The following is a 22,874-nucleotide window of genomic DNA, read 5'->3' as shown; positions in this document are numbered from 1 at the left end:
GAAGTTAAGAAAAATTTTTTTTAAAAATAACAAAGCTTAGCTTATTTTTATTTAACAAAGCTTAGAGGTTATTTATTGTAGTCATGTATATATCCATACATAATAATCCTAAACTTCTTAGACTCATACTTATGTATGTATTATCAGTATCACATTATATAGTTTTCTATCCTGCTTTTAAAAACTTTATTACACCAGAAGTATTTTCCAATGACATCAATTCTTCATAAATATTTTTAATGGCTGAATAACATTCTGTTTTATAGTTGTGCCATAATTGGATATAAACCTTTTGTGTATTGAGGTTGTTTCCAGTATTCCAGTATTGAAAATAATGCCATGATGAACTTCTTTGTGTATATATCTTTCTTTGTTTTTGATTACTTCCTTAGGATCCATTCATGGAAGTAAAATTACTGATTCAAAGAGGATGAAATTTTTTACAGTTTATGACAGATATTTACAAATAATGTTCTGGAGGGCTTTAACAAATAATGTTGCCACCAGTAGTTTATGAGAATATATGTCTTACTGAATCCTCACAAACACTGAATACCATTACTTTAAAAAATCCTTGTCAGTGGAGAATTGTGAAGAATATTTTGCTTAACACTGAGTCTGAACTTCTTCCCATTTGTTTATGTACCATTTGCATTTCATTTTTATGATGTGCTTATCGATATCATTTGTCTATTTTTCATTTATATAGTGTTCTCACTGATTTCTAAATTTTAAATAATTATTTGATACATTTTCTTTTGACTTTTTAATAAGTTTTGGTTTTCAAATGTGACTATATTTTGTATTCTCAACAATATATGAGAAATATAATTTTTTATATGCTTGCTAATGGTTGCTCCTTTCAGTTTTAATTTTTGTCTTAGACATTCTAAAAGGTGTATAGTGGTATCTTTTTTCTTTGGTTTTACTTTGGATTTCCCTAATGACTAGTGATGTTAAGTATACTTAGGTTTTTATTGTATTACATCTTCCCTGAACTGTCAGTTGAAATCTTTTGTCGATTTATAATGAGTTGGTATTGGCTTATTAATAAGTTTTGAGGGCTTGTTATTTATTGTGAATGCATTCCTTTCATAGATATATGACTTGCAAGCTACAAACTGCAGGAAAACATTTGCATCTTCATTATGTAAAGAATGTTTTTCAGAGTAGAATTTTTTAATGTTGGAGGGTATGATTTATTGTGTTTTTATTTAATAGACTATGCCATTGGGGTTTTACCTAAGAATTCTTTGAGACAATATCACAATGACTCTCATTTGTTTTCATCTAGAAATTTTATAGTCTTAAGCTGTATATTTGACTATAATCCATTTTGAGTAAATTTTTACGTAATGTGAAATATATTTGGAAGGCAATTTTTTTGCATGTGACTATCATAATGACTCTAGAAATATTTGAAAGTAGTGTCCTTTCACCATTGAATTGCCTTTGCCAAAAACGTATTAATCTTATTGGAGTGGGTCTACTTCTGGACTCTGTTTCCTTGATCATGTATCTAACCTTTCACCAATATTATACTGTGTTGATTATTGTAGGTTTCACATAGTCTTAAAACTAGGCAGAGTGAGTCTTCTGACTTCATATTAAAAATTGTTTTGATGATTCTTATTTTCCAGATAAATAATAAAATCTATTTGAAATATGTACAGTAGACTCTACTAGGATTTTTATAGGGATTGCTTTGAATCTATGATAAATTTGGGGGAAACTGACATCTTAAACAATATTGTATCTTTCAGAGTGTAGTATTTATCTCAATTTATTTGAATTTCATTTGATTTCTTTTATCAGTGCTGTGTATTTTTCCAAGTACAAATTCTGTACATTTTATATTGATATCTGAATATTATGCATTTTGGTGCTGACTTAATAGCATTTTGTTTAAAATTTTGATGTCCAGTTGTTCATTGCTAGTATATAAAAATAGTGTTGATTTTTGTTCTTGTATCTTAATACCTCACTAAACAAACTTGTTTGTAGGCTCTTTAATGTTTTCTATATGGACTATTAAATTATCAGTGAATAGAAATGGTTATATATCTTCCAACCCACATTCCTTCCATTTCTTATTCTTGTTTTTACACTAAGTAGGAATTCTAGTACAATGTTAAATAGGAGAGCTGAGAGTAAACATCTTTCTTTGTTCCTCATCTTGGGGGAAAAGCATTAACTCTTTTACTATTAAGTATCATATTTGCTGCAGATATTTCATGGTTGCAGTTTATCATGTTAAAGAAGCACCCTTCTATTGCACCCTTCTATTGCAAGTTTGCTGGGAATTGTTTTTTTTTTTTTTTAATCAAAATGGGTTTTGAGTTTCGTCATATTCTTTTACTAAATCCATGAATGTGGTGAATTACATTGACTTACAAATGTTGAATAGACTTTTCATTCCCAGAAGATGCTACATTTGCTTGTAAGTTATTATACTTTTTTTTTTTTTTACAAATGGTTGAATTTTATTTCCCAATATTGTTGAAATATTCTTGTTTTTGTTCTTCATAGGTGTTAAATTGAAGTCTATTTCCTCATCTATCTGTTTGGTTTTCATGTCAGAGTAATGCTGACTTCATAATATGCATTGGGAAGTAATTATTAACGTTTGGATATGAGGTGTCCCCCCAAAATTCACGTGTGAGACAGTGCAAGAATGTTCAGAGGTGAAATGATTGGGTTATGAGAGCCTTAACCCAACTAGTGAATTAACCCCCTGATGGGATTAACTGAAAGCGGGTAGGGTGTGGCTGGAGGACGTGGGTCAGTGGGGGCATGCTTTTGGGATATATATTGGGTGAGCTGAGCTTAGGCTCTCTCTGCTTTCTGATCATCATATGAGTCACTTCCCTCTACCACATCCTTCTGCCATGATGTCTTGAGCCCTGAGGAATGGAGCTGGCTATCTATGAATTGAGATCTCTGAAACAATGAGTCCCAAATAAACTTTTCCTCCTCTAAAATTGTTCTTATGAGGTCTTTTAGTCATAGCAGTGAAAAAACTAACTAAAATAGAAATCTTTCCTATTCTGTTTTCTGACATAGATTGTATACTATTATTATTTTTTTCTTTATGTGTTTGATAGAACTTGCCAGTGAGGTCATACTTTCCAACAAAACGAATCTTGGTCAAAGTTTTATATTACAAATTCACTTTCCATAACGAGTACGGTACTAGTTATGTGGTTCTTGAATACTTTGGTAGTTAATATCTTTCAAGAAATTGATCTTTTTTCTGAAAGTGGAGAATGGGAAAAGATATTTCATGCAAATGTAAAACAAAAGAGCAGGAGGTAGCTCTGCCTATCAGAACAAATAGATTATAAATCAAAAACTGTAAAAAGACAAAGGTCAGAATATAATGATACAGAGTAATATTAGGGGAATTTAGAACCCCACTTTCATCAGTGGGCAGATTGTGTAGATAGAAAAATTAATAAAAAATACATTGGACTTGAATTATCCTTTAGATCATGTGAACCTAACAGATATGTACAGAACATTCATCCAACATCAAAAGAATACACAATTTCTTTAATTGTGCATATAACATTTTCCATGATAAATCATGTTAGGCCCACAAACAAGTCTCAACAAATTTAGGAGGACCAAAATCATATCAAGTGGGATGAGGATGTGGCTCAAGTGGTAACGTACTCACCTGTCATACATGGGGCACTGGGTTCGATCCTCAGCACCACATAAAAATAAAATAAAGATGTTGTGTCCACTGAAAACTAAAAAAAAAATATTAAAAAACTTTCTCACTCTCTCAAAAAAATCATATCAAGTGTTTTTTTAAATCACAGTGGTATAAAATTGGAAGGCAATAACAGGAGAAATCCTAGAAAATTTTCAAATATGTGATAATTAAACAATATGCTCCAGAACAGTTTGTTAGAGAAGAAATCAAAGATGAAATAAAAATTATGAGACAAATGTAAAACAAAAGAGCAAGAGGTAGCTATACCTATCAGACCAAATAGATTATAAGTCAAAAACTGTAAGAAGACAAAGGTCAGTATATAATGATACAGGTATAAGAGTAATATTAGGGGAATGTAGTACCCCACTTTCATCAGTGGGCGATAGAAAATAGAAACACAGCATACATAAACTTATGGAATGTGGAATAAGACATTTCTAAGAGAATTTTATAGTAATAAATAAGAAATAAGCAATTTAATGTTACATCAAACAGGGAAAAAATTGAGCCCCAAGTTAGCAGCAGGAAGGAAATAACAAAGATCAGAGCAAAAGATAAATCAAATAGACTAGAAAAACAGTGGAAAACAATCAATGAAACTTAGAGTTGAGTTTTTAAAGATAAGCAAAATCAATAAACCCTTAACTAGACTAAAACAAAAAAAGACTGATAATCAGAAGTGTAAGAGAAGATATTAAAACTGATAGATGAGAAAAGCAAAGAATCATAAGAAAACTACTGTGAACATTTATACACCGGCAGATTGTGTAGCCTGGAAGAGAAGGATAAATTACTGGACACATACAACCTGCCAAGACTGAATCATGAAGAAATAGAAAGTCTGAATAGACTAATAGAAAGTAAGATTAAATCAGTAATTTAAGAAAATGTCAAAGGAAATCCCAGGGGCTGATGACTTCAGAGCCGAAATCTACCAAACATTTGAAGTAATATCAATCCTTCACAAATTCTTCCAAAACACTAAATAGAGGAAATACTTTTGAACTGATTTTGAGGCTAGCATTACCTGATATTGAAATACAAGAAAACTAAAAGAAAACTAGAGGCCAATGTCTCTCATAATCCTAGATGCAAAAACCTTCAACAAAATAATAGTATACTCAAGTCAACATACTTTAAAGGAATCATTCAACATGATCAAGTGAGATTTACTATGCAAGGATAGTTCAATATAGGCAAATCAATGAAAGTGATTCACCACCTCAATAAAATGAAGGATGAAAACTATGGGACTACTATAGGTGCAGAAAAAAATATTTGATACATTTCTTTTAAGAAATGCCTGTTCAGGGACTTTTAAATTGGATTCTTTGTTTCCTTGCTAAATTGTTTGAAATCCTTATATATTCTGCATATTCAACTCCTATCATTTATGTGGTTTGCAAATACTTTCAACCTAATTTGTGGGTTATCTTTTTGTTAAAAGTTTCCTTTGCTACAGCCAGTGTGCAAAGAGGAAGAGGCAGGGATTCACAATCTTTTTTGAAGTTACCCTCCCTCAATGTCCTAACTTCCTCCCATGATGCCCCCAGAGGTCCTGTCACCTCCCCAAAGTGCCATGGGATGGAAATCAATCCTTTACCACTTGGATTTTGGAGGGACATCCAAATACAAACTACAGTGTACCCCAAGGTATACTATTCAGGCTTTAAAAGAAGGAAATTCACACCCTATTTGAATCAAATGTATGATATGTCAAGATCATTGTATTGTCTTGAGCAACTAATAAAAAAAAGAATAAAAAAATAAACTCCCTATTTTCCTTCAAATGTAAAAAAAAAAAAAAAGAAATTCTGCTGCTTTGCAACAATGTGGATTAACCTGGAGGACTTTATGCTAAGTGAAATAAACCAGGCACAGAAAGACACATTATCTCCATTATATGTGGATTCTAAAATAAGCCAAACTCAGAATAGAATAGTAGTTACCAGAGGCAGAGGAGGGAGTGAGGGAATGGGGAGTTGATGGTCAAAGGCTGTGAAGTTTCCACTAGGCAGGAGGAATAAGATCTGTTGCACAGCAGGGTGGCTGTAGTCAACAATGACTATTTCAAAATATACTTTAAAATAACTGAGTATCACACAGAAATGCTAAGTGAGGTGATGGATGTGGTAATTAGCTTCATTTAATTATCCCACATTTTATTTATTTATATATATATATAACATGTAAAAATATCACAATATAATTGTCAATTAAAATATTGTAGAAAAGGACAAGCCAAGAAAAAAATCATTCATTTCTAATTTGTCAAATTTATGGGCATAAAGTTGTTCATGGTATTCTTTCATTATCTTCTTAATGAGTTTAAGAGGCTGTGGTAATATCTTCTCTTTCATTTCTAATATTGAAAATTTGCATTTTTTTCAATATGACTAGAGGTTAATTAATTTCACTGGTCCTTCCAAAGGACTGGCTTTGGGTGGTAATTATTTTATATCTATTTTATATTAATATTTTATTTATGCTTTTTTATTCTCCTCATTCCACTTGCTTTGTATTTAATTTTTTTCTCTTTTCCCTAAATGCTTAAGGTAGGTGCTTATATTGATCTAGAGTTAATTTTTCCACGATACACATCTTTTTGCTATAAAATTCTCTAAGCATTGTTTATTTCACCCCACAAACTTTGATATTTATTTTCATTTAATTCAGCTCAAAATGTTTTTAGCTTTTCCCTAGACTTTTCTTTCATCCATGGACTACTTAGAAGTATGTTTGCTTTTTGAATTTTGTGGGTTTTCTAGATGTCTTTATGATATTAAATTATAATTTAATTCTATGATCAGAGATGTTAGTATAACTTTAATTCTTTTAATTTCTAAGATTTAGGCTCAAGATATGGTTTATCTTGATGAAAGTTCTATGTACCCATAAATAATAAATATATAAATACATGTATGAATGCAAATACACATATAATTTGCAGGGTTGGTTGGATGTTCTATCAATGTTTATTAGGTCAAAATAGTTGATAGTGTTTAAATTTCCTATGTTATTCCTCATTTTCTATGTACTTGTTGAATTTGTTTTTCCTTTCAATTCTATCAGTTTTTGCTTTATAAATTTTGAAGCTCTTTCATTAAGTGGGATAATTTTTTTAGAAATATTTTTTAGGATAATTTTTCTTTACGAAGTTACCCATGAATTAGTTTGATAGGAATGCCATGACAAAATACCAGAGTCTAGGTGGCTTAAACAATATAAATGTATTTTTTCACAGTTCTGAAGGCTGGAAGCCCAAGGTCAGAGTTGGTTTCTTATGAGACCTCTCTTCTTGCATTGTGGTTGTTTCCTCACCTGGCCTTTCCCATGTGTGTTTGTGTTGTGTGTGTGTGCGCAAGCGCGCGCGCACACACAGAAAAAAAAGATCCAGTGTCTCTTTCTCATAAGGAGAGAAGTGCAGTTAGATGAAGACTTCACCCTTATGACCTCATTTAACCTCAATTACCTCCCTCAACCCCTATTTCCAAATACATTCACATTGTGGGGTAGGGATTTGATTCATGAATTTTGAGGGTGATATAATTCAGTATATAACAACCCATTTACCTGTGGTAATTTTTCTTGTTCTGTATTCTACTTAAGCTGGTTCTAATATAGCCACTCCAAAATTTTTAATTAGCATTCTGCACATTTTGTCTTTGTCTTTGAATCTATTAATATCAACATTTTAAGAGATTTTTTGATAGATAATAGCTGGGTGATATTGTTAATTCTGGAAATCTGTCTTCATACGTCTAGGTCTCTTACATTTGTTATAATCATTGTTATCATTCAATTTTATTTTCTGTTGGTCCTTTCTGAGTTTTGTTCCTGTGTTTCCTTTTTCCAGCCTAATTTGAATTGTTGGAATATTTTTAAGTTCTTCTCTGTTGTTTATTGGCTTTTGAGCTATATCCCTTTGTATTTTGTTTGTTGGTGTTTATTGCTCTAATGGCTACCAGGTATGTAACATTCCACTCTCTGCTTTGCTTCTGTTAGAAAAATGTAGGAATCTTACAACCACATATCACTTTTTACTCTCCTCTTCATGTTACATTTTTGCTTTCATACATGTATAAAAGAATTTACGATGACCTTTTATACTTACCCATATTTAAATCATTAACCAAACGTGAAATTTCTGCTCATTTTTTCTTCGAATGTTTTCCTCTGCCCAGGTTTCTTTCTTTCTCTACTCATTCTGATATGTGGTTGACTGAATGTCAGACCTTGCCATTTTCTCCCAGATCCTTCAGGCTCTGTTTCTAGTCCTCCGCTGAGGACATCTATCCTTTCATTTATGTCAACTGTTTATTTGGGGATATAGATATATATATATTTTTTTTGCTTTAAACCTTCGATCAGTTTGACCTCTGCCTCATCTGAAGGTTGCCATAGGTTGTCTTTTCCTGGAGAATTAATCAAATTTTCTTCATCCCTGATTCTTTGTAAGTAGAGTGATTTTTGGATTCTATCATGGACGCTTACAAAATCATGAGACTCTGGGACTGTTAAAATTCTCAGAGTGTTGTTTGTTTAGTTTTGTTTCAGCAGATAACCTGGTTAGGTTTAAACTGAAAGTTCTGTCTTGCTTTGTGTGGATGGTTGTTCCAAAGTCAATTCATCTTCAAGGCCATTTTCAATCCAAATGCTTTGCTGATTTGTATCTCTCCTACACATGCACGCACTACTTTATATTATAGTTCTCAAAATCCCTCTGATTGTTTCTCAATTTTTAACTCTCCTGTTTGTGCTTTTATTTACTTTTGGGAGTTCTTGGTTAGTGGCTTTTCTATTTTGTCCAGTGTTCTCATGTGGGGAAATAGGTTGTGATAAACCACCTCCATCTTAACTATCCCTGGATTTTACACTGGGTTATTTTAATCCACAAGTCCAATTCTTCTGATGGTTCAGATATTTTCTTCTATTTTATCTTTGAAGATTATTTCTCCTCCACTGTTCTATGATACTATTTTTCAGAAATATTGATTATGCATTTATTAAATATTCAGTCTGCCTTTCATACCAAACATACTTTTCCTGTCACATTTTCTCTTTGTTGTCTTTCTTCACATTATTGAGTATTTTCTGTAGCTTAGATTTTGCTCTTTATAATTTCTAACTTTTAAATTCAATGGTGTGTCTTTTTTTGTGTTAAAAATTACTTTAACAATGAGCTATTTGATCATTTTTCTAATTTCCTTGGGGGCATAGTCGTACCAAAAAAAATGTCTTAAGCAAATTTTCTTGAGTAGGCTTTTAGGTTATCTTTTAAATGTTATGTGTATTTACTGTTTTTTAGGGGGCAGAACTGTGTCTATATTGGTAATCTATTTATTCCACCCATTACTGTGAGAAAGTTCATCAAAACTTTCGATTTGCCTCAAAGTGGGAGCATTGTCTTTTATACTGTTTTTCAATTCACTTTAAGAACAGTTTTAATGCTTAAAAGATTGCAGGTTAATGATAACATAATATTTTCAGTTTTGTCATTTTGTAGCAGATTTAATGAAGTAGTTGAGGCTGTGGGCTGGCCCATATGAGAAACTTGGCTTCTTAGTGTTTTTTGCTTGTTTGTTGAGTGCACTCAAATTGAAAATTTAACTCATTTCCTTAAAATCAAGCCTTCCTGGGATAAAACCAAAATAACACTAACAAATTGGGCATTTGAAATATTATTCAATTCAGTTTGAAATATCTTTAGAACCTACATTGCTACATGAGGAAAATTCTTGTATCCTTTCTTCATTCCATATGATGAACATTTCTAATCTGAAACCCAAAATACCTTATAATCTCAAATTCTTTTAGTAATGATATAACATTTAAAAAGCTTTTAGATTTGTGGGCATTTCAGATTTTTTGATTGGACTACTCAAACAATCTATGCAAATATTTCAAAATCCACAAAGCTCAAATCTGCACACTTTTGGTCAGAAGTATTGAAAACAAAGGATCCTTGTGAAGTCTGGTTGGATACATGAGGACCATTTGGTTTATTAGGAATGAGTCGTGCTTTGTTTATTATTATAAAATGATAATATCTGCTATTGCATCTGACAATTCTGTTCTATATGTTTTATGTGCATCAACTCTTCACACACAAAGCTTTGAAATGGCTGGTTTTAAATGCTTTAGAAATTCTGAGTCTCAAAGCAGTTAACTATCCTTTTCAAGGCTATGTAACTGTTAGATGATAGAATAGATTTTAAATAAATTCCTAAAAGGCATCCAAAACATTCTTCTTTTATGGAAGATTGAAAAAAAAAAAAAAAGAACTCGGGTCTTTTCTTGGAACTGAAATCTTTGTATTATAATTTTAAATACAGTTGAAAAACATGGACAACTGTTACATTCATCTTTTGTGTTTGAAATTATAGAAAGAAATGTCAGTAGGTAAGTAGGAAAGGCTTTGGATAATTTGAGAGGAAAGAGCACATTTGAACAAAAACACTTTCCCAAACAAAACTCAACTTTTTATAACTATCTGAAGGGAAAGCATCCAAACATAATTAAAGTCCAAATAAATCATGGAAATAAAACGAAATAGTTACTTGCAACATAATATTTTCTAGGAAAAAAGATAAATAATTGTGCCCCCTAATTTATTTTCTCTCTGTTCAATCAGGAAATTGTAAAAGGACACATGGCTAGAATACATTTTTTCAGCAAGTTCTTGCCAACAGAATGGCTTTTGAGAGCCCCTCCATAACACCTCATTCTGCTGCTGGGCGCATGCAGATCTGAATGAGGCCCTACCTGGGGGCAGAAGCACAGGTGAAATGTGCTTTTATCCCTGAATCACTTCAAGTAGGTTGCTACTAACTAGGAGCACTTATCTTGAATTTCTATGTGCATGAAAAACAGGCTTCTATTGTATTTGTAGTCATTTCACTCTTTTGTTTGTTTCTGTGATGCTAGGGATCAAACCTGCGAGGCAAGCACTCTACCAACTGAGCTATATCCCTAGCCCATCATTTTACATCTTATGTATTTTTCAATGTTTTAGCATACTCTAATGTAATTTTTATTACCTAATATGATAATTGGAAATAGGAAATTGCAGAAAGCACAAAACTCAAATCATACAAAAATCTTCAAATCAACCCCTTTCTTCCTATCTCTAACTCCTTCTCATTAGAATATTCAAAAACAAACAAAATATTAGGTGACAAAGAAATCTCAGAAATCAATGTGCTGTGCACAATCTCTCCACTCGACACAAACAACCCCAACCACTGTTAATGCCCGACACAGCCAAAGAGGAGTCTGGTTGTCTGCTATCACAGGCTCTAATGAGGCATCACAACATCCTTACCAGATGGTGCTAGAGAAGATCCAGTAGGAAGGCAGACTTCAGTCACTGCCAGTGGTAACAAGGCTTCCCCTCAAGGTGTCTGTTAAGGTCATCTTCCACCTGACTACTGATGAGCTGTCGGAGCAAGCCAGTAGACAGGACCTCTGTTGAGACTCCTGATGAGACCACTCAAGACCTCACTGGGTCAGTGTAGGCCAAGTGGGGAACAATAATGAGACACTCATCTCATATGGCCAGGGAGGTGTTAGTGAAAGCCTGCTGAGGAGCAGGAGCCATACCTTACCCAGCACTAAGGAGGAGCTCTCCAGTGTCAATGGGAGCCAAGTAGGAAACCTGGTCTTCCAACAGGAACAGAGTGGCACTCCTCTCTATTTCCCCCAACAGTGATGTCAGGAAAACTTATCTAAAAATATTTAATATTCAGACTAATAAAAAAAATAGTGTTCAGTTTTAAATTAAATATCATTTCTCACACCAAGAACACAGAAGCTCTTCAGTCATATGAAAAAAGGCATTAGATGTCAGCACCAAGATGACAGAGATGTTAGAACTATTCAATAAACATCTTAGACACCTATCACAAAAACATTTCAACAAGCAATTGCAAACACAGTTGAAATACAGTAACCAAAATAAAATAAACAAATGGGTCAGCCCAATAGCAGATTGGAGGAAACAGAGGAAAGAACCTGAACTAGAAGATTAAACAATGGAACTTGCCCAATCTGAATAACAGAGAAAATAGACTGAAAATGTTGAATAGAACTTCTTGGACATTTGAGACTAAACAAAAGATCTAATATTTGTGTTTTTTGGATGCTGCAAAAAGAAATGATGGGGCTTAACAAGCATTTAAGGAAATAGGTTGAAGCTTCTTCAATTTGCTTTTATAAATAAGTCTAAAGTACACAAGCAAATCCCAAATGGGAGAAGCTTAAAGAAATTCATAAGCATATCACATTCAAACTTTCAAAAATCTAAAGATAAAGGGTAAAAACCCCCAAATCCTGAAATTAGTGTATGGAAAATAAATACCTTGTCTGTAGGGGAAAAATTTATAAAATAGATTTTTAGCAGAAAAAGGTCAAAAAGAAGTGGTTCAAAAATGTCAAATACTGAAAGAAAATAAACCCTGCCAATTTAGAATTTTATGAATAGTAGGAATATCCTACAGGAAGAAAAAAACTATAGGAAGGGGAAATCAAGACACTTTTAGATGAAGGGATCAAAGAAATGTCTCCATCAGATCTACCTGAAAGAATGGCGAAAGAAAATGTTCTAAAACTAAAGAAAATCATGAAAGAAGGAGCCTAGGAACATCAGAGGAAAACAAAGAATAAGCAAAAGGAATGGTTATGGTGGAGTTTTTGTGTGTGAGTATGTTTTCCAAATTATATTTGGTAGTTGAGGCAAAAGTTATAAGATGCTCTGATGTATTTGTAGATGTCTGTAGAAAAAAGTTAAGACAAATTATAAATGTGGGAGGCTAAAGGGATATAAAGGGAGATTAGGTTTCTATATTTTACCAGTGGCTGTGATAAGCTATGCACATATAATGCAATATCTGAACACCCACTAAAAATGTTAAAGGAATACACTTGAAAACTCTATAGAGACAAATATAGAATTCCAGAAAATATTCACATAGCCCAGAATTGGTCAGGATAAAGAAAAAGTGGAAACAAGGCAGAAGCAGAAAACAGAAAATGAAATGGCATTCTCGAGCCCTGAAATATTTAAATACATTAAGTATAAATGGGCTTAAAATACCATTTAAAGGACAGATTTACAGATTGTGTTTTAAAAAGATTCAATTATATGCCATTTGCAAGAAACTTAAAATCTGACAATATAGGCTGATTGGAAGTAAGATGATTGGAAAAAATATATTGTGTACATTTTAATCAAAAGAAAGCAAGAATGGCTATACTAGTATCATATAAAGTTGACTTCAGAGCAAAAAAAAAACAGCGAGAGGACATTGTTTAGTGATTAAAATGTTAAAAGTTACAATTCTAAATGTGCTTGCATCAAATAGCCAAGCTGAAAAATATGGGAAGCAAAAACTAACAGAACTGAAAGTAGACGAATTCGTCGTTACAGCTGGGGACCTTCATCATATTCTCAATGCATAACTAGATGGAAAATCAAGAATACAAAACAACACCATCAAACACCAGAATCTAATGATATTTACAGACCATTCCATGAAATGACAGCACAATTCACATTTTTTAAAGTGCCCTCTGAACATATACCAAGATAGATCATATCCTGGTCTACTAAACAAATCTCAACAAATTTTAAAATAATTATCATACGCAATGAGTGAGGGTGGTGTAGGAGGATCATAAGTTCAAGGTCAGACTTTGGTAACCTAGCAAGATCCTGTTTCAAAATGATATAGAGGTGGGGATGTATCCCAGTAGTGGATTACCCCCTGGGTTCAATCCCCAGCACCCATTCTAAAAATCATACCAAGTATGTTTTCTGATCATAATGAAATCAAATAGAAACAAACAATAAAAAGATGACAGAAAAATCCTAATAGTTGGAAACTGAGCAATCCCATTTCTAAGTAACTCACCCATCAAAAGGAAATCTCAAGGAAAGTTAAAAATAAATTGAACAGGATTACAAATAAACATTGAAATTTACCTGACACAGGTAAAGCTGTGTCAGAAGGGATATTCATAGCAATAAATGAATCTATTAGAAAAGAGAAAAGGGCTCAAATCAAGAATCCAAGCTCCTATTTTGTGAACTTAGATAAAAAGGGAATTGGGAATGTACCTCATTGATTGGGTACTTGCCTTCCATGTAACTAACTCAGCACCTCAAAAAATACCCTAGAGAAAGAAAGGCGAAATCAAAAGCAGAAGTAAGGAAATAATAAAGGTCAGGGCAGAAATGAATTACATTAAAAACAGAAAAACACTAGAGAAAATCAATGAAACCATGAACTGATTCTTTGGAAAGACCAATAAACTTGACAAATCTCCAGAAAGACTGTCAAGAAAGGAAAGAAGACACAAATGACCACCGTTAGGGATGAAATAGGGATATTGCTACAGAACTTACAAAGGCTAGTAAGGGAATAATACAGATAATTCTCCCCATGTCAATTCAGCATCTTAGTTGAAATGGGTCAAGTGCAGAAAACAAACACCAACTACGCAACTCACCTAATATGAAATAATTTGAATTGCTCTAACTATTAAGAAAGTTGAATTTGTAATCTTAAACCTTTTAAAAAGAAATCTCTATGCCTTAAGAACTTTCACTGGAGAATTCTACCAAACACAGAAAGAAGGAACATCAACTTTAGAAAAATCTCTTCCAGAAAATAACCGGAAAAACTCAACCCACTCATTTTGTGAGGTTAATTTATTATCTTGATATTAAGACCGCCCAGAGTTCCAAAAAGAAGGAAAAAGGAAACTACAGACCGACAATCCTAATAAATATAAATATAAAAATAAATATGTATCTAAGCAGGGCTTATTCCAGGGATGGTAGTTACTTTATGTTAAAAAAAAAATCTACATGTTAACAGGCTGAAGAAAACCATTATGATATCGGCCATAAAAACTTTCCAAAAGGCAGGAATAGAAGGGGACTTTACTCAACTGGATAATGAATACCTACAAAAATACCTATGGCTAACATTATTATACTTAATGGTGAAAGACTAAGTGTACTCTCTGTCAGGAGCAAGGTAAAGGTGTCTTCTTGGTCCCTAAGCCTCACCACTATTATTAGAGATATTTTACCCAGTTCACTAAGTCCAGGAAGGACAATAAAAGGCACACAGATCATTAAGAAAACTTTCTGTTGCAGAAAACATAATTGTATAGAAACATCAAGGAATCTATTTTAAAATCGGCTAGAACAAATAATTGTATCAGGGAATTATGCAGGATAAATTATATTGGATAAAGACACAAAAATCAATTGCATTTTTACCTACCTACAATGGACACCAAAATTAACAACATAATACCTTGTACAGTCACTCAAAAACTGGAATACTTTAAATCTGCCACAGTATGTTTAAGACTTATGTGCTGATAACTACAAATCTCTGAAGAAAGAAATAAAAGAACATCAGGAATAAATGTAGAAATACATCATATTCGTCGATTGGAAAAACTATATCACAGTGAAGGTGTAAGTTCTCCCCAGAGTGATTTACGGAGTTAATACTATTTCTATCAAATCTCAGCAAAATTTTTGTAGTTACATAGGCTACATTAATCTAAAATTTATGTGAAAAGGTAAAGGAAACAGAATAGCCAAAAATAATGTTGAGAAAAAAAAAAGTAGGAAGAATTGGTCCACCCGACTTTAACTTCTTATATAACCACAGTAATCAAGATTGTGTGATTTTTACGGATAGATGGGCACATAGATCAATTTAATAGAGAACCCAGCAATAAACCCACACAAATAGGCTCTACTGATTTTCAGCAAAACAATGAAATGGGAGGAAAGGATAGCCTTTTCAACAAATGGTGCCGAAGCAAATGGACATTCATGTCTGAAAAAAATGCCCTTGATCTAAGGTTTACACCTCCTACAGAAACTAACACAAAATGGATCATGAACTTAAGTTTAAAATGATAAAACTTTCAGGGGAGAGGAAAACCTTTGGGATCTAGGAGTCTTGTTAGATGTCCATTTCTGTGATAAAATATCTGAGGAAAACAATGGAGGAAAAGTTTCTTTTGATTCCATTTCAGAATCAAAAGATTCTGAAAAGTCATCGTCATTTGGCTCCATTGAGGCAGAACTTCATGGCAGGAAGCTCTACAGAGCTACTCACTTCATGGTGCCTGGGAAGCAAAGAAAGGGAGCAAGGGAGGGGCCAGGAATAAGATAACCCTTCCAGGGCGTGCCCCAGCGATGTACTTCCTCCAACTCTAACTATGTCCTCCTGGAGTTTCCACCATCCCCAGTAGTCTATTCAGTTATAAACCCATCAATGGACACATCCATGAGAGACCTCATAGTCTAGCGATCCCAAAAGTCTTTCCTCTGAACATCACTGCACTCGAGACCAAGCCTTCAACACTGAGTCTTTGGGGGACATTCCAGATCCAAACCATAACATCTAGGGTCAGTTCTTCAGACTTCATACCAAAATACAGTCTGTAACAGGAAAAGGTAACAAACTGTATGAAAGACCCTATTCATTAAAAGAGAGTATATAGTCAGAAAATACTTAAAACCACATACCTCACAAAGATCTAGTATGTAGAATATATTCCCCAAAGACAACAGTAAATTCAGTTATAAAATGGAAAAAGGGACATGAATGGACATTTCATCAAAGAGGATATATAGATGACAAATAAGCACATGAAAAGTTGTTTAACCTCAGTGACTAGGGAAATGCAAATTAAAACCACAATTTCACTGCCCATGTCTCAGAATGATTAAAATAAAAAATATTGAAAACCCCAAATGCTGTTAAAAGTGCGGAGAAACTAGATCCTTTATACATTGCTCATGGGAACATAAAACATCAGAGCCACTCTGGGAAAAAAAAGTAACTGGCAGTTTCTTTAAAAACCTAAACACAAAAGTACCATATGATAGGCCATGTGCGCTCCTGGGCATTTTTCCCCCCAAAGTGAAAACTTATGTTCTTACAAAAACCTGTACATGAATTTTTTATGATGATAAAATATACATAGTACACAATTTACCATCTCAACAGTTTTAAGTGTACGGCTTAGTGTTAAGTATGTTCACATGGTTGTGCCCCTGACATCGCCATCCATCTCCAGAACTTTTTCACTTCCCAGTACTAAATCTCGGTACGTATTAAGGGGCAATTATTCTTTCCCCCTTCTCCCATCCCCTAAAACCTGCCCTTCTATTTTCCATCATGGAGAATTTGACTCTCTAGGAACCTCATGTAAGTGGGGTCATACAGTATTTGACAGGCTTATTTCAACTAGACATAAATGTCCTTGAGGTTCATCCCTGTCACAAATAACATGGATCAAAATGTCCTTCCTTTTGAAGGCCAAATGACATTCCATCATTTGTATATAATACATTTTGCTTAACCATTGACGAACACTCGAGTTGCTTCTGCCTCTTAAGTGCTGTGAATAACTCTGCTATATAAATGTGTGTGTGCGAATACCTGTTGTGGTCCCTGCTTTCAGTACTTTGAGTATATATACCCCAGAGTGGAATCATTGAATCCTTTCATTTTTAACTTTTTGAGAAACCACCAAACTTTTTCCATAGTGGCTGCACCATCTTACATTCCCTGATAGTACTCAAGGACTCAGATTTCCCCCTATCTGCTCTGCTTTGAATATGGCTTAAATGTGTCCCCCATAAGTTCATATGCTGGGGGTTTGATCTTCAGTGTGGCAATATTGGGAGATGGTGGGGCCTGGTGGGAGGTGGTTAAGTTATTGGGGTCACTGTCCTTGGAAGGAATTAATGTAGTTCTTGCAGAATTTCATGAGAATGGATTGTTATAAAAAGCAGAACTTGCCCCACCATACTGGGGCTTCTCATCTTTGCTAAAGTGATCTCTATCCCTCCCTCCCCTTCCACCCTCCACCATGAGGCCACCCACCATAATATGATGGGTGCTTATCAGAACTAGCGGCATACCCTGGAATTTTAGCCTTCAAAGCTGAGATAAAATCTCTCCTCTTAGGTATTTTGTTACAGCAGTGGAAAGCTTGCTGAAATAATGCCCTTACCAAAGGTTTTTTTTTTTAATTAATAACCATCCTAATGGGTATGAAGTTATGTCTCATTGTGGTTGTGATTTGCATTCCCCTAATAGTGATATTGAATATCTTTTCACGCACTTATTGGTCACTTGTATATCTTCTTTGAAAAATATGTCTATTTAAGTCTTTTGCCTGTTTTTAAATAAAGTTATTTCTTGTTGAGATGTGGAAGTTCTTTATATATTCTGGGTATTAGTCCTTTATTATGTATATAATTTGTAAATATTTTCTCCCATTTCTTAGTTTTTTCCCCTTTTATTGTATACTTTGATACAGTGTTTCTAATTTTGAGTAGTCCAGCTTATTCATATTTTCTTTTGTTGACTGTATTTTTGGTGTTGTATCCAATAAATCATTGTGAATCAGGAAGAAAAATCAGGAAGATTTTTCCCAATCTTTGAATAGCTATGTAGTTTCAGCTGTTGTGTTTAGGACTTCACTACATTTCGAGTTAATTTTTAAAATGTTATATAGTATGAGACCAACTTCATTCTTTTGTATACAGCTATCTAATTTTCATAAAAAATGTTTTTTGAAAATATTTTTCATTGAATAGTCTCATCATCCTTTTCAAAAAAGAAAAAAAACCATTTGACCATATACATGAGAATTTAATTTTGGGGCTCTATTTTATTCTACTGATTCATATGTCTGTATTTATGTCAGTACCACACTATTTTAATTACTATAGATTTGTAGTAAGTTTTGAAATTAGGTCTGAGATATTTAACTTTGTTTTTACTTTTCTTTTATTATTATTATTATTATTATTCAGGGTAACTTGAAATTCCCCATGCATTTTAAGATAGATTTTTCTATTTTAGCAAAAACATTGAGACGACAATAGAGACTGAATTGAGTTTGTAGATCATTTTTGGAAGCTTTGACATCTGAACCATTAAATTTTCAAATCTTGAGCATGGGCTATCTTTCCATTTGTCTTCTTTCCATTATATTTACATATAATATGTATTCTTTCCATATGATTATAATATTTTAATTTATAATAGTAAGCTTGTAAATAGCTTAAATATCCTAATCAATGTTATGTTCTGGAACAACTCAGTCTGGCTGTATGAGAATTTACCCAAGGTGTCATGATACTAAAGAAAGGCTGATCTAGGATTGTATAGAATGCAATTGAGGCTTACAGAAGTGTGGTCTTGGGAGACAGCAGGAACAATTGGAGCCCTGCAATTTGGGTCAGAAGGAGAGGAATTTTTATGGGTTATGGAAAAAGTGACTTCATACCAAATGGAATGCACTTGATTTATCTTAAACTAATATTAAAGAGTCTGACACATCCCTGGCACCAGGGTCTGTCTGTAAAGCTCCATACATCATTCTTAAGGCTTCTTCTCTTTAAAGTTTGCTTGGAAACTATACAGGAAAAACTAACAAGGATTCCTCAGGACTGGTCATGGTCGTTATGACTCAAGATGGCTGTAGCCATATGAATCCATATTCTTGCCTATATCCCATGCAGGAGGTGGAAATGAGTTCCCCTTAGTGGAATGAGCTGGCTGAAAAATCAAAGCTAAGAAAAATAGAACAATGAGAAAAACCACAAGACACAGACAGTAGTTCCAAAAGGGGGGGCAGGACGGGCAAGCCAATCAGATGGATCGAGCTTGTAGATTTTAGCAACATGGAGCACATGCCTGCTTTATTTAAATCAGAAAACATCAAAGGCCTTCCATAGGATGTTCTTCATCAAAAAAGTTCAAAGATAGGCTGTCCAGTTCCCAAAAGGTTATGCCCATCTCTGGAGCTACTATGAGGTATCTTCCTAGTAGAGTGGAGATAAAGGTCACGTGCATTGAGCAATCTATTGTCTTGGGAGAGAGACAGATAGTTTGCAATGCTAAGTCTCCCTGGCTACCATACTGAGTGATGACCCTCCTGTAAATCATGGATGGCTTCCTGCACATATATCATGGTGTATCCACACCATGGAATATTATTTAGCAATGAAAAGAATGAACGATTGATATACTCGGAGGCCTTGCTGAATCCCTAGGTAATTATACCAAGAAAAGCCAATACCAAATGCCATATACTGAGGGATCCCATTTATAATTTTCTTGAAATGATAAAATTATAAACATGAAATATTAGTGATTGCCAAGATCAAAGAGTTCATGAGAGTTGCAGGGAAGTGAGTGTGCTGACAGAGGTAAGCAGGAGGGATCCTCTGGTGATGGAAGTGTTGTGTATCTTGAAGGCCCAATGCCAACATTCTAGTGGTGATATTGCTCTGTGGCTTACAACATATTACCATTGAGAACAAGTGAAAGGTCTATGGGATCTCTCTGCTGTTTCTTACAACTCCACGTGAAGCTGTAATTTCAAAATGTAAAGTATAATAAAAGAAGGCATGAAATGTGTAATATCTTTGAGAAAGCCTTGCCTAAAATATTGTTAACAATAAGCAAAAATTTAATGCTATTTGAGAAATGGTCGGCTCTGATAATTCACTTTTCCAAGTCTCTTGAGAACCAAGGGTTTTTGTTTTGATTTGCTTTAACAATGCTCAGAATAAATTTTGCGGCAGGCATGACTCTGGATGGTTTAAGAACATTGTTGCTGTTAGAAACTAATTGTGACCAAAGATAATAGGAGAAATTTGTCCAGAAGAGTGTGAGGTCCTTACCTGGGTCATGACTGAATCCTAGTCTGGCAGCAGGACCTAAATGACCCTGAGTGGCAGGCACCTGCTTATTCTCCCAGGAAAATCTGCATTTGTCCTTCCCTGTGAGCAATCCTTCCTTTCACGTTGCATCCTAGGCCAGCACCCTAGCCCACTCCTGGCCTTCCTCCCGGTCTGAAGAAGTAGATGAGCTGAACAAACCATGTATGTTGAATCTGTGATTTGAGATTAATCTCAAGAATTCAAACTCTAAGATTAACGACAGCCAGCTGTGCATGGGCTTCTGCAGATCCAGTGTTAAGCATTGGGACTATTAGCACATGTTGTCTATACTGCAACCTCTGAACAACAGCTTCTTGTCATTGGCATTTTACAAATTAGAAAACTGAGTGAGAGGAAGGCAAAGCAAGTTTCCCCAGAATATGCTTCTTCCCAGTTGAGAAGAGGGTGACCAGTCATCCCAGATTGCCCAAGATTGAAGGGTTTCCAAGGATGCAGGATTTTGGTGCTGAAACTAAAGGAGTCTTAGAAATGAGTTGGGTGGGCAACCCCTGAAGGAAGACCAATTCTAAATCCTATGACTTCATTTTTTTTTCAATGTAACAGGCTACCTCTTTGTCTCTTAGAGACCCATGGGCATCTTAACTATTAAAGGGATGAATCATGTTTTTTCCCCCCAAGAGGAAGTGGAAATAAAGATGCTACCAGGAAGAACAGAAAAATGTGGTAGGCAAGGAAACCTATATTTATATTCTTCCATTTCAAAAATAATTGATGAATAGAAAGAAAGGCAGACAATTAAACTTGAAATGTATTAAAATGAGAAAATAAGGGAGATAAGAATGGAATTGATATAGATTTTAAATGGTTTATAAAAGTTTTAATAATGTATGCACCTCAAAAACAAATGCTAGTAAAATAAAATCTGGGAGGATGGTTTGCAGTCTTTGATATCAACAGATGCAGAGCATTAATGGAAAGACTGGCAGAGTTAATGGCCCCACACTCAAGAGAGCTTGCTTTCTCAGAATTGCAGTTTGCACAGATTTAACCTCTCTTCTCTCTCTAACCCGCCTTTTGAATAAGTGTTCCTTTGCTGGAAAAGTGTGATGCATTCCTCAGGGAGTAGAGGAGCACATCAGGCAAAATGCAGAGCCGGCAATAGCTTAGAGGATGCCAAACCCAGTGACCGCTGGAGCAGAGTTGGGTAGCAGATGTTGGGTTACCATGACAACCAGTGGGCGGCTCCAAATGAAGAAGGGACTCAATTTCTAAGGACTGAGACCTGAGGGAGACTTTGACCCTGCCTTTCTCTGGGGTTCTCTAGCTTTGGAAATGTTGAGGGCAAAGGAGGGAGCAAGGAGGGGGCTGTCACAGGGATGGGTGTGTGTGTGTTTCCTCATTGCTATTGTACCATGGGTAAAGGACATTTTTTTTTAATATCAACCTTTAACGGGAAATACCCTGCCAGCTGTGAATTAATGAGTTGCCTTGCTTCCAGGAGACTGGATAATCCTCCTCCCAGTTGAACTGGTGGCTCCCCCCACAACCTTCCTCCACTTTTTTCTGCTTCCTAATTACTGTTGTTGGTGAAGGATGAGCAGTCCTGCAGAATGACTGCTTGTAGACAAAAACGTCCTGCAGGCCACTTCCCATACCCTGTTCTGCAGCTCTCCTGTTTCTGCCCTGAAGGACAGATTGTCCATGGTCCCATCACTGCAGGAACCCAGGGTTGATTTTTTGCTGGAGAGACTCTGATCAGGAGAAGTTAAAATTAACACACAACCTTCCAATTGTTCTCTTACTGCACCATGGCTGCCTCGTTATGCGTTGAGTTAATTTTTACTAGGAAAGCTCTAATTATCTTGTAAATGGCACAATTACATTGCGTTCTGTTTTTTTTTTTTAATGTCAAAAGCCTTCATTTTTAAAATGTAAATAACTAAAATATTTCTCAATCTTCACACCATTTTGGCATTTGTTTTTTCAATACATTGTAAGCATCAAAAAAAAAAAAAAAAAAAAAAAAAAAACCCACCAAAACAAAATAGCAGCACACACTGACTTCCTTTAACCTCAGGAATGCCCTAGAATCTGCATGCTGTGCTTTAAAGAACAAAGGCTCTGTGAGCAGGCAAGTTCTGCAAACTTTCTGAGCTTTGGCTGCTGCTTCTAGAGCAGGGGTCTCCAAAAGCAATCTACCGAGTTGCAGGCAGAAAATATGAAAACTTCTATTGATTTTTAAAAAAATCTCATAGAAGTCTGGCTTCTGTATTTGTATTAGAGTGTACATAATATATGAGTGCAGTGGTCAATATACATGCATATATGTATAATTTTTTGTAATTATTTAGGGAGATTCTATCCTATGACTTTTTAAAACAGCTTTAATTTATGTACCATAAAATT

Source organism: Marmota marmota, unplaced genomic scaffold, assembly GCF_001458135.2.
Source record: "Marmota marmota marmota unplaced genomic scaffold, marMar, whole genome shotgun sequence".
NCBI lineage: Eukaryota > Metazoa > Chordata > Mammalia > Rodentia > Sciuridae > Marmota > Marmota marmota.
This window is presented reverse-complemented; position numbering follows the sequence as displayed.